Genomic DNA, 18,928 nt, shown 5'->3' with positions numbered 1-18,928 from the left:
ATCTTCTAAAATATTCTTTGAACAATCACATCAAGGTTATTTCCTTGGTCTAAGTCTTGATTAGTTTACTTCAAAAAGGAAGTTAAGGGATCTTTTGCATAAACAGTAATACTTATTCAATATTATATTTCCTGAGCAATGGTTTCAAACTGAATCTAAATGCAGAGTGAATAATCATTTATATCAATAGCATCATTTTTACATGTTTTTCCATGTCAAAATAGGATGTACAGGTCTACTTCAACAGTATTTCACTATTTGTTGAAGTAAATTGTCATCTTCATTAGGCTGAAAATTTTAAGTTCAGCCTCCATCACTTCACATGTTTTCCTCTTCTGCGATCAATTGACCTTCTTAGATCAATTGACCCTTTTGTACCCCATTATAATTCTTCATATGAATTGCATGTCTATACTTATGTAATTTTTTCTCTTCGATGTTGCAGTTTCCATTTTCTCTCTCATCTCCTACTTCACACATGCTGACATTATAATCCAATGAAGCATGCTTGCTTTAATTTCTTTCCAGCCTTTACACTTCCTCTGCATTCAATCTCTCATGTCTCTGTACCATATGAAATCATACTTCATGCATAAACTTCAAATAATCTGCCCTTTGTTGTCAATAGATGTTAAGATTCTCTGAACTTCATCTAATTCTAATTTCTTTATTGCCCACAAGGGGCTAAACATCGAGGGGACAAACAAGGACAGACAAAGGGATTAAGTCGATTACATCAACCCCAGTGCATAACTGGTACTTAATTAATCAACCCCGAAAGGATGAAAGGCAAAGTCGACCTCAGCAGAATTCGAACTCAGAATGTAGCGGCAGATGAAATACCACTAAGCATGAAATACCAGTGCGCTAACGTTTCTGCCAGCTCACCGCCTCTAATTCTGGATACTATGATTCTGTAACAAATAACTTCTGCTGTTAATTAAGCCATTTAAGTCACAAAACATGTTGATTACTTCAAACCAGCCTCCTAAGCATTTGAAATATTGTGTCCAATGGCTGCTCTTACTGCTAACTGCTCTTGTTTAACTGTTAATTATAAAATATTTATGAAACCTCACTGCACCTTTTCTGAACCCCTAATTCATACTAGATACACAGTATAGAGTGCTCTCATACTATATTTGATGGCATGATAAGATGCACCATTTTAAAAAAAAATATGTCCCTAAAGTTTTTCCCTGGATATACAAAAATATGCAAATTGGGTCTCCCATAAGCTTTTAGTGCACTAAAACCTTTTTCCAAATATGTGCTGCTGAAATTGGGATGTGCCTAACATACCTGTATCTTTTATGCCATCAAATATTGTACTTCTTTTCTGCACATAAGTGCTATCAAGTTGGCTGTAGAGTTTTAAATTCTTTCCAGATAGAAATATTGCTCTTTTTTTTTTTAATTGCTTAGTCAAAAGGGTGGGGTGGGGGGGAGGCAATGCTTATGACGCTTTTCAGGACCTCCATGACAGGTGGAAAATAAGGGAGGAACTTATTCTCAAGGTGGAGACCTAACTGAATGCTCGCAGCGGATGGAATTTTACTGAAGGAACCAAATGAGCCAGGTTACAGCATTAAATCAGGTGACATATTAAGGCTACCATGAAAGTAAGTCAAGGTAGAATTCAAAATGAAAATATAAAGAGCTGGAACTAATAGCACAAAACATTCCATTTGAAGCTCTTATCATTTTGCTGCTTCATCATCTAGACTGGTACTTTATTTATCAACCCAGAAGAATGGAAGACAAAGTCGACTTCTATGGAAATTGAATCATTCATGCTGCTTAACAGTGGCATGTTATTCGTGATAGATAATACTTTGGCATTTGAGGTTTGAAGGCATAAAAATAAAGTTCTTGCAATTGGGTACTGCCGCCAGGTAGTTCACTTGTTAAGGTGTTGTCATGAGCTCTCTTCATCATATCTCGCCTTTATCATTCATGGCATGAAAAAAGAGGGAAGCTTTTCTTCTCACTCACCCATGTGACATCATCTCTGCCCTGATTGATCTAAAGGTCACTGCTCCCCTGTTCTGTTCACATAATCATCCATCCGCCTGGGGGTGCGATGTTCCCTTTGAGATCTTCATAGGGTCACAGGGCTGACTTCCCTCTCCTCTTTGTCATCACCCTTCTAACATCCAGGATTTGATATGGCGTTCCATCCACTGAGACATTATTCAGAGTACTGATCACAGTCACCCTTCCTTTTTCCCCCGCTGAAGAAGCATCTTGTGCTCCGCTTTTTGAGTATCTTTCTGCTGCTCCAGTAAACCCTGCCAGGGCCCATCAACCTCCTAATCTCACTCATGTAATCATCTATCTTCTTGCCGATTTATCTCACTCTTCTGAGCTTGCTGTAAGCTTTAAAAGCCCTCTCCATCTATGTGTCCTTCAGCCACTCTTCAATTTTTTCCACTTTCTCTTGCTCCACCTCATCCATTTCTAGGAAGAGACTCAGTGCACTGCCTTCTAAATACAACTACATAAGGTTAGGCACATCTATTCCCTGAAGCTTCACCATGAGCCTCGCCTTCTTTATCCAGGTCACCACATTACCTTCCCTAGTGAACAGTCTCAATACATCACTACCGATTCTGATTTTTGTGGCCATAGCAAAAAAAGAAAAAGAAAATAGGGAAGAACAAGAGCAACAGAAAAATATTAAAACTCCACTTCTCAGATGTATCCTCACAGCTGGTAAGAGTGTGCCAAAATACGGCGGCGAGCTGGCAGAATCGTTAGCACGCCGGGCGAAATGTGTAGCCGTGTTTCGTCTGGCATTACGTTCTGAGTTCAAATTCCGCCGAGGTCGACTTTACCTTTCATCCTTTCGGGGTCGATAAATTAAGTACCAGTTACGCACTAGGGTCGATGTAATCGACTTAATCTGTTTGTCTGTCCTTGTTTGTCCTCTCTGTGTTTAGCCCCTTGTGGGTAGTAAAAAAATAGGTATTTCGTCTGCCGCTACGTTCTGAGTTCAAATTCCGCCGAGGTCGACTTTACCTTTCATCCTTTCGGGGTCGATAAATTAAGTACCAGTTACGCACTGGTGTCGATGTAATAGACTTAATCCGTTTGTCCTCTCTGTGTTTAGCCCCTTGTGGGTAGTAAAGAAATAGGTAAGAGTGTGCCAAAATAGCTTGGGATTTGAAGGCATGAAAATAAAGTTCTTAACTCGACTTACAATTGGGTACCGCCAGCAGATTGTTCAATTGTTAACACGTTGTCACAACCTCTCTTCATCATCGTCTCTATCACTCATGGCATGATAAAAAAAGAGGGAAACTTTTCTTCTCACATGCTGATGTGATATCATCTCTCTCCGCCCCCCCCCCCACACACACACTTCCAGTCTTCTTTCCACCGCAACATTATTTATTGTAGTACTTGATACAGTAAGAACTAGTCAGGTCCTCTTTGCCATTTCTTCTATCAAGTAATCATGGAGAGTGACAAACATTGCTGTACTATTATTTCCAGAGCCAACAAGTGAGTCTTTACATGGTCACTCAAACTGCTAGAAATTGCAGCCAAATTTCCCATAAATTACACCCAACCATTTTTAAAAGGGAGGGACACATTAGATAGTGTAGTCCTAGATATGCAATGCCTGAGAGATGTATGTTGTAATCATAGTGACAATTCATTAATAAATGGGAGCTAATCTGAAACTAAACAACGAAAAACTCTGCGACAATTAATGTTGCTAACCTTCAAATATATTAGTCATTTACCAAGTTTTTGTGCTCTCCTCCTCCTAGTAAGGTGAGAGTCTTTGATCAAATTTTTATTTCACTTCAGGTATGCAACTAATACCTTTGGAAAAAGTCAAACACATCACAGCTTCTCAATCACCATTTAATTTCCACTTCTTCCCGACTGGCCTCGTGCCGGTGGCATGTAAAAAGCACCATCTGATTGTAGCCGTTGCCAGCCTCACCTGGCCACCATGCCGGTGGCACGTAAAAAGCACCATCCGATCGTTTACCAGCCTCGTCTGGCACCTGCGCTGGTGGCACGTAAAAGGCACCCACTACACTCACAGAGTTTACCAGCCTCGTCTGGCACCTGTGCTGGTGGCACGTAAAAGGCACCCACTACACTCACAGAGTGGTTGGCGTTAGGAAGGGCATCCAGCTGTAGAAACATTGCCAGATCAGACTGGGCCTGATGCAGCCTTCTGGCTTCTCAGACCCCAGTTGAACCGTCCAACCCATGCTAGCATGGAAAGCGGATGCTAAACGAAGAGGATGATGATGATGATTCTTCATGCTTGCATGGGTCAAATGGAATTTGTTGAGGCAGATTTTCCATGACCAGATACGTTTTCCTGAGGAAGTTTTTAAAGGGATGATCTTGCTTACATGATGCCCAAAAGTACACACACACACACCCATCATATATATATATATATATAAAAAGCTGAGATGCGAAAAAGTTGTTTGATTTCTTGGTTATTTGTCTCATTTTGGGATGGGAATGGTTTAATGGGCGGTAGATGGTGTCGGAAAAAGAGGTGAGGAAGCAACTGGACCAGGTTAGAAACCCCTATCTCAAAAGCTGTGGACTAGGGCAACAGAACCCAGACTTTGACAAGTGTTTGTCGTTTCTCTGTATATCACCCTGTCTTCCTCAATCTCTCTCTTTCCTTCCTTCCCTCCAATTTCTATAACGACGTTTGACAGCTTCCACTCTCATTCCCTCTCCGCCTTCGCTGTCTCTCTTTCTCCCACCACCTCTCTCACTGTACGTCAGTATCTATAGAGAGAATGTGTTGACAGCTGCAAAAGTTTAAATATTCCTGCTACAGGTCTTTTAGAATGGTGAATTATTATTGCCCACCACCACTGCACAATCATAACAGATATTATTAATCAGATATATTGTGTTAATTTATATATATGTGTGTATATAAATATATATATAATGCATATACATATATATATGTGTATATATATAATCAATATCTATAAAGCTAAAATGCGAAAAAGTTGTTTGATTTCTTGGTTGTCTCATTTTGGGATGGGGACGGTAGATGGGGTCGGATTGGCACCAAAATTTACACTGGTGGGTAAAATGGGGTGGGCAATGGTGTGAGGAGGGTTGCAAGTCACTCGGGGCTACCATTTGGTTGCCATCACCACCAAAACCCAAGTGAAGCACAGGTCAAAATACCTAGTATATATATATATAGAGGCGCAATGGCCCAGTGGTTACGGCAGCGGACTCGCGGTCGGAGGATTGCGGTTTGGATTCCCAGACCAGGCGTTGTGTGTGTTTATTGAGCAAAAACACCTAAAGCTCCATGAGGCTCCAGTAGGGGGGGGGGCGATCCCTTCTGTACTCTTTCGCCACAAGTTTCTTTCACTCTTTCTTCTGTTGGCCTGCTCGCTTAGCCAGCGGGGTGGCATCATTTGAAGACTAAAACAATGCAAAGCGTATTGTGACCAGCGATGTGTAACAACATCTGATAGCATGGTCGGTCACGTGATCACGTGATGTATATATATATATATATATATATTATATATATATATATCAATAGTCAAAAGTACTGATGATGGGATTATGTAAAAAGCACTCAGTACACTCTGTAAAGTGGTTGGCATTAGTAAGGACATCCAGCTGTAGAAACCAAGCCAAAACACACCTAGAACCTGGTGCAGCTCCTGGCCTTACCAGTTTTTGTGAAGCCATCCAACCCATGCTAGCATGGAAAATAGATGTTAAATGTTGATGATAATGTATAGTGTATCTTGTATTTAGAAATGGATGTATGACTTTGCTGCTAAGTTTAGAGCTCCCCATAGACTATCATCACCCAGTCTGCCTCCAGTACAGTGGTTAAGCGACTACTATACTTAGTAATATTACAAGTGATGATATACAGATCAAATGTAAAAGAAATTGCAATAAACACGCATTTGTATTATTAGTTCCTACATACGTTTCCTCATTGTTACTGTTCGGAACTCTGCATTGAATGTTCCAAGTGCAATTGGAGTTCCAAACAGTAACAATGGTGAAATGTATGCAGAAACTAACAATATAAATTTGTGTTTATTGTAATTTCACACACATATATAGGCACAGGAGTGGCTGTGTGGTAAGTAGCTTGCTTACCAACCACATGGTTCCGGGTTCAGTCCCACTGCGTGGCACCTTGGGCAAGTGTCTTCTACTATAGCCTCAGGCCGACCAAAGCCTTGTGAGTAGATTTGGTAGATGGAAACTGAAAGAAGCCCGTTGTATATATATATATATATGTGTGTGTGCATGTATGTTTGTGTGTCTGTGTTTGTCCCCCTAGCATTGCTTGACAACCGATGCTGGTGTGTTTACGTCCCTGTCACTTAGCGGTTCGGCAAAAGATACCGATAGAATAAGTACTGGGCTTACAAAGAATAAGTCCCGGGGCCGAGTTGCTCGATTAAAGGCGGTGCTCCAGCATGGCCACTGTCAAATGACTGAAACAAGTAAAAGAGAGTAAAGAATATACATATCTATCTGTCTATATATATATATATATGTGTGTGTGTGTGTGTGTGTGTGTAGGTGCATAAAAAGCACCCAGCACACACTGTAAAGTGGTTGGCATTAGGAAGGGCATCCAGCTGTAGAAACCATGCCACAACAAACAATTGGAGTCTGGACTGCTCCTGTCAGACCATCCAACCCATGCAGGCATGGAAAACGATCATTAAACGATGGTGATGATGTGATTACACACACACACACATTTAACATCTTCCAGTTTCCATCTACGAAATCCACTTGCAAGGATTTTGTTTGCCCAGAGGAAATTATTCTCAAACCTGGGATCCAACCCAAATGCTTGTGTGACACTTTGCTAAAGTGCAACAAGTCAAAATAGTGGTATCAAACTGGACAATGCGTTAATTTTGCCTCTTAACCACCTAACCAACAACACTGAACACCTTTTTGATCTTCATGTGTCTAACACACGTGGACATGCCTACAAAGTCAGAAAACAACACAGTTCCCATGACTTTCGGAAACATTTTTTCACATTCAGAGTTGCTGAAGCATGGAACAAACTGCCTGCGTCAGTTGTTGACTGCCATGGCACAGCATCCTTTAAGGCCCTCATGCTTTCCGAAATCCGCCGAAACCACACCTGTTTATGCATACACTTTAGATGAGTTGTAATGCACCTGAGCACTGTACACAATGTTTTTATTATTATTATTATTAAAGCAGGTTTCTACATAATTTCTGCCGACCACATTTCATAAACAAAGCTTTGGTTGAACCAAGGCTATGGTAGAAGATACTTACCCAATGTACTATGCAGTGGGATTGAACCTAAAATTACATGAACTTCATCAGCACACAGCCATGCCTGCATCTAAATCCCTTTGCTTTGAAGTTTTCAGGCTTTTGAGTCCTTCCTTGATAATTGTTCTCAATTTATCTTGATTCAAAACAGTGTAGTTATGCTTAATCCTTTAGCATTGAAGTTACCCAAATTAGGATTTAAATTGTTATTCATTCAAATATATGATATCTAGCCTTGAGGACAGTTTACATTTCATACAGGAAAACATCTGGCAAACCATAAAGATATGAATGTTTTTCTTACTCCTAATATACTCTTACTCTTTACTCTTTTACTTGTTTCAGTCATTTGACTGCGGCCATGCTGGAGCACCGCCTTTAGTCGAGCAAATCGACCCCGGGTCTTATTCTTTGTAAGCCCAGTACTTATTCTATCGGTCTCTCTTGCACGGGGACATAAACACACCAGCATTGGTTGTCAAGCAATGCTAGGGAGACAAACTCACACACATATATACGACAGGCTTCTTTCAGTTTCGGTCTACCAAATCCACTCACAAGGCATTGGTCTGGCCAGGGCTATAGCAGAAGACACTTGTCCAAGATGCCACGCAGTGGGACTGAACCCGGAACCATGTGGTTGGTTAGCAAGCTACTTACCACACAGCCACTCCTCCGCCTATATCTTTATTTGAATACATTGACATATTTTTTAAGTCATTAATTTTATGGATTCTAAGCATTAAACTATTGTAGCTTCCTAGGCAGATATTTGCACCAGATAAAAATAGTTTAAATGCCTGTAACAATAAAATTAGAAGGCGGTGAATTAATAGACTCATAAGGGCATCAGACAAAATGCCTGCAGTACTTGGTTACAATCTTTTACACTCAGTGTTGAAACTGCACTGAAGTTAACATTGTCCTTTCATTTTTCCAGGACTGATGAAATAAAGTACTGGTCAACTATTGGGAGTTGATTTAATATTCCTGCAGCAGAAGCATGTTCATTCTTTACCTTTAGCTATCCATGTTGTGCCCCTTTGCTTTTGGCCCATAACATGGTCAAGTCCATTTAGCTTTATGCACACTGTCCACCCCTTAACATGACAGACTAGCCAAGTGTCCCAACATCAGCTATTTAAGGGGTGGAGGCGCAATGGCCCAGTGGTTAGGGCAGTGGACTCGTGGTCGTAGGATCGCGGTTTCGATTCCTAGACCGGGCGTTGTGAGTGTTTATTGAGCGAAAACACCTAAAAGCTCCACGAGGCTCCGGCAGGGATGGTGGTGATCCCTGCTGTACTCTTTCACCACAACTTTCTCTCACTCTTACTTCCTGTTTTTGTTGTACCTGTATTTCAAAGGGCCGGCCTTGTCACTCTCGGTGTCACGCTGAATATCCCCGAGAACTACGTTAAGGGTACACGTGTCTGTGGAGTGCTCAGCCACTTACACGTTAATTTCACGTGCAGGCTGTTCCGTTGATCGGATCAACCGGAACCCTCGTCGTCGTAACCGACGGAGTGCTTCCCCATTTAAGGGACCCTTATTTCCAGCTAATTCTTTAGGGAGGTGAGTTTGTTACAAGTTTTGATCTTCAGCATGAAAGTTTATACCACTTTTTAGCTTCAGCAAAGAGAGATTTGTAACCAGACTCTTTGACGCTATGCTTTGAATTTTATCCAACATTTATCTTTAACTTAAAGAAACATTTTGAAACTATGTAATGTTTTTGACAGAGTTATACTTGTTGTGTCAGTTGATGTATCTCACTTTAGTTTTGGAAATAAATGTTGCAGTGCAGTCAACTCTAACTTGACTTTGTATTTTCTTCCTGATGAGAAGACCAGGCAGGACAAGTGAGCCCAGCCCACTTATGCATGCCTTTCCTCCCTTGGACACAAAGACCTGTTGAGGCAAGCGAAGTCGATATAGAACCTCATCCGACGACAGGCACCCATGCCAACCCCCTTTGCTTGCGAAGACATGTTGGGGCAAGCGAAATCGAAATCGAATTGAACCAGCCAGGATCCCTGGTCTGGTGGTACGTAAAAAGCACTATCCGACTCGTGGCCGATGCCAGCGCTGCCTCGACTGGCTTCCGTGCCAGTGACACGTAAAATACACCAATCCGACCGTGGCCGTTGCCAGCCTCGCCTGGCACCTGTGCAGGTGGCACGTAAAATGCACCCACTACACTCACGGAGTGGTTGGCGTTAGGAAGGGCATCCAGCTGTAGAAACATTGCCAGATAAGACCGGAGCCTGGTGCAGCCTACTGGCTTCCCAGATCCCCGGTCAAACCGTCCAACCCATTGCTAGCATGGAGAACGGACGTTAAACGATGATGATGATTCATCCTGACTCATGTTAATCATCATCGTTTAACGTCCGTTTTCCATGCTAGCATGGGTTGGACGGTGCAACTGGGGTCTCTGAAGCCAGAAGGCTGCGCCGGGCCCAGTCTGATCTGGCAGTGTTACTACAGCTGGATGCCCTTCCTAACGCCAACCACTCCGTGAGTGTAGTGGGTGCTTTTTACATGCCACCTGCACAGGTGCCAGGCGAGGCTGGCAAAGGCCACGATCGGATGGTGCTTTTTATGTGCCACCGGCACGGGGCCAGACGAGTTAATCAGAAGACATAATATTACTATAAGGCTTTAGCCACATTCCATTCATTTAACCACATCGCTAAATTACTATAAAGCTTCTTAGACCTAAATGGAACTATAAAAGATGACAGAAAATAGAAACTTTTGTAAAAATTTAATACTGAATCATATAAACAATATAATACTGAATTATATAAACAAAACAAAACAAAAAATTGTATCATTTATTTAAAAATACCCCTTTTTTTTTTTTTTCTTTTTCTTTAGCAGCTTGGTTGTTCTGAAGTTGAAACTTCTCTTGTAGTCGGTGATTCTGTAAACTGATTTGAGATAAAATTTGTAACATTTTATTATTTTTTTTACTTACCTAACACCTCTTTCTCTCTAACTATGGTTTGTATCTGTGGTATTTGGGTGTCTGTAGCAGAGTCCAGCCTGTTGCAAACATTCAAGCTTGATCTTGGTCCTAAAGTAACTTTCCCCCATCCCAACTCATCCAGAGTCTTCAAACCCCTGAAAAAGGGACATAAGAACTAAGTACCTCCTCTGAAAAAAAAAATCATTTACATAAACTCGCTGAAGTCTATAGCTCAAGCTTATAAAAACCCACAACATAAAAATTGCCAGACAATAAACATCCACACGGCAACTTAAGTGCCGTGACAGTTATAAATCGTGAGGACAATATATTTCATCAAGATCTGAGGCAAAAACAAAGACTGAATGAGACATTTTCATTATATTTTCCTTGTAACAATTATCAAAGAAAGCAAAAAAAATTTTTTTTCAAAGGGAGATAACTTATGTCCCTTTGTATTTCATTATTGTAAAATCGATGCCAAAATTGATGCCGTTACTTGAATAATTTTAATCGACTATACACCGCTTTCTCCCTTGTGGCGCTGTGCCTAGATTATATTGTTTCTTTCTTTATGTACATGAGAGAGAGAGAGATATAGGGAGTAATGTAAGAAGGGCAGAGAGAGTGAAAAAGAACTACAAAGATAGGTAAAAAGAAAGAGAAAGAACTAGTAAAAGAGTGAGAGAGAGAGAAATAAAGAAACAGAGAGCAATAGAGAGATCAAGACTGGTAAGAACGAAAGAGACAGATACCTAGAAACAATTTTGGAAGAGGTTGCATTTACGAAAGTCACAGTGCGTGTGTGTGTGTGTGAAATTTAAAAATTAGAGAAGAGGGGAGAAAAGCGGAAAATAACGTATATGGAATCGAAATAATTATTGAGAGAGAAGTGTAACAGTATAACTGTAGAAGATATTTGCGTATATCAACGTGTTTGTGTGAATGTATGCATGACTGCCTTTGTGAAATCTCATATGCACACCTATGTAAGTTTCTGTATGTATATGTTTCGTTATTCCCCACAAGGGGCTAAACATAGAGTGGACAAACAAGGACAGATTAACAGATTAAGTCGATTACATCGACCCCGAAAGGATGAAAGGCAAAGTCGACCCCGGCGGAATTTGAACTGAGAACGTAACCGCAGACGAAATACGGCTACGCATTTCGCCCGGCGTGCTAACGTTTCTGCCAACTCGCCACCTTCATGAATCTGTATATATATATATATATGTGCACGCACTATTCTGATAGCAGGAATGTTTATATTAAGATGGATATATATGATTTGTATGCATATACATAATTACGTGTGTATATATAAGCTTGCATGTTTGTATCTGTATGTATGCCATTGAATGTTTTTTTATTGTTGTGCAGACCCAAATCCAGCTCTGAAAGAGCAGATGACCAATGTTAATGTGTGTGTGAGAGAGACAGAGCGGGGGAAGAAAGAGATGGTAGTTGGAAGTTCCCAGAAAGTTGAGTCTGTAACTAAAGCTTGATTCCCAGGACAGTCAGTTCTCATGCAGCTCATACTTACAATTTCTGGCAATATTCAATGGCTGCATAAGAATGCCCCCAACATGACAAAATTGCTCCTTGGTACACTTCAACACAAAACCTTTGCAGGGGACAACTCATTAACAACTATAGAACACTTCCGTTTTATACATACATGCACACACAAACACACAAAAGTAATGCTCATCAAAACCATGGCTTTGTGAGCATTCACTTTACTGAAACTGTTCTAAGTTTCACAAATTCTCTCTTTCTCACTCACTCTCCATACACACACTACATATATATCCTTAATTTTTTACCTTTTACATGTTTCAGTCATGAGACTGCAGCCATATATTCCTACATACATGTATCTTTATGGTTGGAAAAATAGATATTAAGCTGATATACATATTAAAGGTACTAAAAGTTAATGTATTTTCAAGTAAATTGTTTGACATCATACCACTAATAGTTTACAAGCCAATAAAAAAAGAGTCCTTGCAATCAACCAGTCAGCAGAGTTAATGCCCAAATGTTAATGTAGACACATGCTGTGTATGTACACCTTCTCCTCAATTTGCGACCATCAACCAAAAAAAAATAATAATCAATTTTTGAGTGCTGGGCAGCTGTGCATACAATAACTATGGCAGCATCTGGCAATGCAGGCCTCCCTCTGACCAAGGCATCCGCTGTCTGCCACTGTCTTTCACTCAGTGGTTTTCAGGCATCAGCTGCATTTGAATGAAAATAGTGTTGAAAATATAAATCTGACATATGACCAGATTGACTTACAACCTGTCAGATTGACTTACAATCTGACATATGACCAGATTGACTTACAATCTGACATATGACCAGATTGACTTACAGCCTGTCAGATTGACTTACAATCTGACAGATGACCAGATTGACTTACAATCTGACATATGACCAGATTGACTTACAACCTGTCAGATTGACTTACAATCTGACAGATGACCAGATTGACTTACAATCTGACATATGACCAGATTGACTTACAACCTGTCAGATAGATTTACAATCTAACATATGACCAGATTGACTTACAATCTGACATATGACCAGATTGACTTACAATCTGACAGATGACCAAATTGACTTGCAACCTGTCAGACAGAACAAAACTCAGTTGTAAGTCGAGGAGAAGGTATATATGCTCTGTAAGATATTCCATGGAAGACAAAGAATGTGCTTTACAAATTTCAACATGTGCTAAGGAAAACATATGTATTGTATATTCTGATGGTGTAAGTGTTCAGAAATGCCAAAGGCGGTTTAAGAAATTCAAAAAGTGATTATTTCAATCTTTTGAGTGGGTATCAATCAGGAAGATCAACTGTTCTAAATAATGATGCTGTAAAAACAGGAATTGAAGGGGATCTGTATCGAAATATCAGGGACTTATCCTGAAAGCTTAGTAAACCTTGGCCCACTGTGCAAGATTATCTCAAGCAGACTGGGAATGTGTATAGAAAGGAAGTGGGGACCTCGTGAGCTGTCCTCCAAGAATAAAGGCTGAGAGAAGATAAATTTATTAGGCTGGGATGCTCAAAAATACCTTTCTACTCACTAGACCCAGAACCATTAGATTTTCACTTATTCGGATCACTTGGGCATTTTATCAGTGGAAAAACATTCAGAAGCAAGGATGATGTTGAAACTGCACTCTAAGCATTTTCTTTTCTAAAAAAAAGCTGACTTTTTTTTCTACCTAAGGGACCAGAAAGTTGGTTTTGAGGTGAGAAAAATGTCATAGCTAATGATGGGGATTATATTTTCAATGAATAAATATATTTATATGTTCTATGCTGATTTGAATTTATCACATGAAATGCAACATTACTTCACAGCGCCACTAATATATTGGTTTCAAATTTTGGCACAAGACCAGAAATTTAGGGAAAGGGTGCAAGTTGATTACATCGACCTCAGTGCTCAACTGGTACTTATGTTATCGACCCTGAAAAGACAAAAGGCAAAATGAACCTCAGCAGAATTTGAACTCAGAATGTTAATGGTGGACAAAATGCTGCTAAGCATTCTGCCAGGTGTGTTAACAGTTCTACCAGCTCACTACCTTTCAGTATCACAAATATATCGACAGCTCTTTCTGTCTGGTTTGTACACTTAAACACATAACACCCTCCAGTTTAACACCACATTAACATTTTATATATATATATATATGTGTGTGTGTGTATTGTGGATTTGGTAGACAGAAACTAAAAGAAGTCCGTTGTATGTGTGTATTTGTGTGGCTGTGTTTGTCCCCCCAATATTGCTTGACAACCGATGCTGGTGTTTTTACATACCCGTAACATAGTGGTTCATCAAGAGACCGATAAAATAAGTACTAGGCTTACAAAGAATAATATATATATATATATATATTTATTTATTCATCATCATCATTTAACATCCCACCCATGCTAGCATGGGTGGGATGGCACCAAAAGAACCGGCCTGCACCAGGCTCTTGTGTCTGTTATGGCAGGATTTTTACAGCTGGATGCCCTTCCTAATGCCAACCACTCAGCAGAGTGGAGTTAGTGCTTTTTATGTGGTGCAAGCACAGGCAAAGTGAGTAGTGTCTTATGTGGCACAAGCACAGGCAAGGTCAGTTTAGGCAAGGTTTTTACAGCTGGATGCCCTTCCGAACACCAATCACTTTACAGTGTGGACTGGATGCTTTTAAGTGGCACTTGAACTGACAGGGTCAGCAAGTAGATGCAAGACAAAAACTTTTAAGAGGGGAGGAGGTGATGATGAAAAGGTTACAGTGAGACAGGTACAGGTGTCTTGCTGAAGAGGAAGTACAAAGTTACCTGGCTGGAGACAGAAAGATCAGGAATGAAGACAGAAACAGGTGTACAACCACAAAGAAAATACACAGGTGCCCAACCTGAAGGAAGTGCAGGAGAGAGAGAGAGAGAGAGAGAGAGAGAGAGAGAGAGAGAGAGAGAGAGAGAGAGTGGAAGACTGCAGGATAGAGAGGGTGACAAAATACCAGGCATGCCCACAAGTAACGGGGATGAGATGGTTGAGTAATGGAAGAGAGAGATATAGATAGTGGCAAGTGCCATAATATAAGTGACAGGATATTGCAAAGGGAGTGTGAGTAAGTGGCAAAAGACCTGGGTATATATAGAGTTGGAGAGGCTACTGGATAGCAATGATACAGAGGAACAGGGGTGTGAGGACAGGATTGGGGAGTGAGAGCTAGGCATAGGGAATAAAAGAGGGAGTGCGAGAAAGAGATGTAAATTGGTTTGTTGGGGTAGGGTGAGGGAAATGTTTTCTTATTACATGTGGGTGGAATACCCAGGTTGGGGACTAGCATCCTCCACCATTGCTAATTTGGTAACCTAGGTAACAGAAACTATCAACAACCTCAAGAGAGCCTCCTGGGCATTTGAGAAAATCTAATTCCTGTGTGCTCTTAGTGCTTATTGTTTCTTCATGTCTGCCACATATAAAGACTACGCTATCTGTTAATCTACCTGTGATACCACTGCATCTCTCATATGTCCATAGTTTACACTGGGTACAGTGAATGAAATTTCCTTCAACTCCTTTACCTGAATGAAAGAAAGTTTTATCTTCTTTCTTACTAACAACCACTTCTGTCTTAGCTAAGTTAACTTTAAGGCCCTTTGGTTCCAAGTTTTGTTTCCATACCTGGAATTTCTTCTTCAATTCTTCTAAAGATTCTGTAGTAAGAGCAAGGTCATCATCATACAGTAGTTCCCATGGGCACCCAGGTTTGAATTCCTCTGTTATGGTCTGAAGGACTATAATGAATAGGAGTGGGCTGAGAACTGAGCCCTGGTGAACCCCTACCTGAACGCTAAATTCATCACTATTCATGGCCAACTGTCACCTACTGACAGCACTACTGTACATGGCTTGAACAGCTCTAACAAGTCACTCATCTACTCCTAACTTCCTTAGAGACCACCATATAACAAAGCGGGCAACCCTGTTGAAAGCTTTCTCTAGGCCGATGAAGGCTAAGTACACTGGCTTACTTTTGGCCAAGTACTTTTCCTGCAGCTGTCTCACTAGGAAGATGGTATCTGTGGTACTCTTTCCAAGTACAAAATAGAAAATAGTAAATGGATAAAATAAAATGATCAAAATAAACAAGTACAACAGTAACAGAAATAAAATAAATTTAAATTTTTAAAAAAAATGAATAAAAAATAAAGAAAAAAACCCCATAAAAAATAGATAATAAACAACTCATAGAATTCTGCACAAATAACAACCTGTGCATTGCAAACACCTACAATGGTAAAGACTGGCATAAAGTTTCTTGGTGTCATCCAAGATCAGGTCATTGGCACCAGATAGACTTTGTCATCATCAGAAAGAATGATGTCAACACTGTGAAGTAAACAAAATCCTTCTACAGTGCAGACTGTAACACAGGTCATCTGTTGGTTATAGCCAAGGTAAAGATGGTCACAAAGAAAACACCAAGAGCCGAAAAACCAAAGAAACCTAAGATCAACACAATAAACACCCAAGACCCAGCGATGAGAGCCAAATTTCAAGAATATGTTGAAGAACAGCTCCAGAACGTAGATAGCTCAGCCTCTGATGACATGTGGAACAACATGAAATCAGCAATATATGATTCTGTGTTGAGGGCCTTTGGGACGGATCGACTTTCCAAGGAGGATTGGATCAAAGCTAATGCATCAATACTAATGCCATTACTTGAAAAAAAGTGCAAGATCTTCATAACGCACAATAGAAAACCAACAGAAAGTACAAAGCAACAGCTACGTGCTGCAAAATCCAACCTTCAAAAAGAAACTAGAAAATGTACCAACCAGTACTGGGATAAATTATGCTTAGAAATTCAAAAGGTGAGTGACATGGGTAACATCAGGAAAATGTATGAGATGATTAGAGTTGCTATCGGACCAACAGTGAGTAAAGTGGCACCTCTCAAGTCTGTAATAGGTGACCAGCTGACGAACAAGAAGAAACAAATAGAAAGATGGAACATTACTCTCAATTGTACACAAAGGAGAGAGATGTTGATAGACAGCTTTATGAAGCCATTCCTCGGCTTCCCGAAATGACAGAACTTGATATACCACCAACGGAAGAACTCTCCACTGCAATCGATGAACTTGCAAGTGGAAAAGCACCGGAAATGACAATATACCCTCTGAAGTGTTGAAAGAGAACAAAGATGCCCTCTTTCTACATTTATACAAGATACTAAAGATGTGTTGGTTGGAAGTAAAAATTCCACAGGATATGAGAAATCCCAAGATCATCACTCTCTACAAAAACAACGGGGACAAGGAAGATTGCAATAACTACAGAGGCATCTCACTTCTAAGCATCACTGGAAAAGCTTTCACGAGGATCATTCTGAAACGACTTCAGAAGCTAGGAGAAAGAGTACTACCAGAGAGCCAGTGCAGTTTTAGATCAAACCGCTCAACAATGGATATGATCTTCTCCATTCGTCAACTACAAGAAAAATGCTGGGAACAGCAATTACCACTATATATAGCATTTGTCGATCTGACAAAGGCATTCGATACAGTCAGCAAATCAGGACTGTACATGGTGCTTGGAAAATGTGGTTGTCCCCCAATACTATTGCAGCTCATTGTTTCGTTCCATAATGACATGAAGGCCACCATTAAGTTTGACAGTTTAATATCAGATAGCTTCAACATCAACAGCAGAGTAAAACAAGGTTATGTCTTAGCACCAATCCTTTTCGCTGTACTGCTGTAGTATGCATTTCAAGAGTTACTGTGAGATGTCTACCTTTGTTGGAGAACTGATGGATCACTCTTTGATCTTTCTAGACTTCAGGCCAAGACTATGATCAATAGAGCAACAATAAGAGACTTTCTCTTTTCCGGCGATGCAGCACTTGTTGCTTACAATGAATTAACTCTACAAATGATGATGGACCACCTACCATCAGCATGCAAGGCCTCCAGTTTGGTCATCAGTGTAAAGAAGACAGTCATCCTCACTCAGGAGGGCACAGCGAAAGGCCACATAAAGCTTGATGACAAAGAGCTTGAGACAGTGGACAGGTTCTGTGATCTAGGGTCTACCATTTCCTCTACTACTTCACTTGATGATGAGATTAATGTCAGGATAGGGAAGGCAGCAGCAACATTTGGAAGGCTGACAAAATGAGTATGGAAGAACAAGAGATTAGACATCAAGACAAAGATCAGGATTTATGAAGCATGTGTCCTCAGCACACTCCTCTATGGATCTGAAACACAGACCTTGTACAGCAGATAGGAAAGGTGCCTTGGCATTTTCCATCGCCGATGCCTCCGCAAAATCTTAGGCCTAACATGGCGCGACAAGGTCACCAATATTGAAGTGCTGGCGCAAGCAAATCTTCAAAGCATGACAGCTATCTTGTGTATGAGAAGACTGAGGTGGCTGGGGCATGTCAAGAGAATGGATGACCATCGAATCCCGAAGCAAATGCTCTATGAAGAACTGGCCCAGGGCAAGAGACCAAGAGGAAGACCAAAACTGAGGTATAAGGACACTTGCAAAACTAGTTTGTCCAAGTGTGTGGTGGATGCCAGCACCTGGGAAGAGAGGGCTAAGGACAGAACAACATGGAGAACTGTGGTGAAGGAAGGAACTGCTTCGCTAGAGAGCCATGAAAGAAGCTGCAAGAAAAAGGAGCCCCTGATATGTTAGATTAAGTGACCTCTAAGTTAAATTGACCGTCTGCATAGACGAAAAGGGCCAATTATATGTATGTATATATATATATATATATATATATATATATATATATATATATCATCACGGGCGCAGGAAAATGTAGACGAACAAAAAAAAAACATTATGCTCCTTGTTCCATTAGTTGGAATCGAACTGGCGCTCCAGTTGTTCAGGAGTGGTATTTCCTTTGTCCTGTCAAGGAGCACGGTTATTAATGACCATAGGCACATGAACTCTGGCCCATACAGTCACAGAAAGTTTAAAGAAGACAAGTGAAATACACACTGTTGTCGTACAATATGTCTCTCTTTCTAGCGGGACGACGTTATATATACGGGTAGCGTTAAGTTGCCAAGTCAGTCAGCG

This window comes from Octopus sinensis, linkage group LG5, assembly GCF_006345805.1.
Source record: "Octopus sinensis linkage group LG5, ASM634580v1, whole genome shotgun sequence".
NCBI classification, from domain to species: Eukaryota; Metazoa; Mollusca; class Cephalopoda; order Octopoda; family Octopodidae; genus Octopus; species Octopus sinensis.
The sequence above is the reverse complement of the archived record's forward strand: the minus strand, read 5'-3'. Positions refer to the sequence as shown.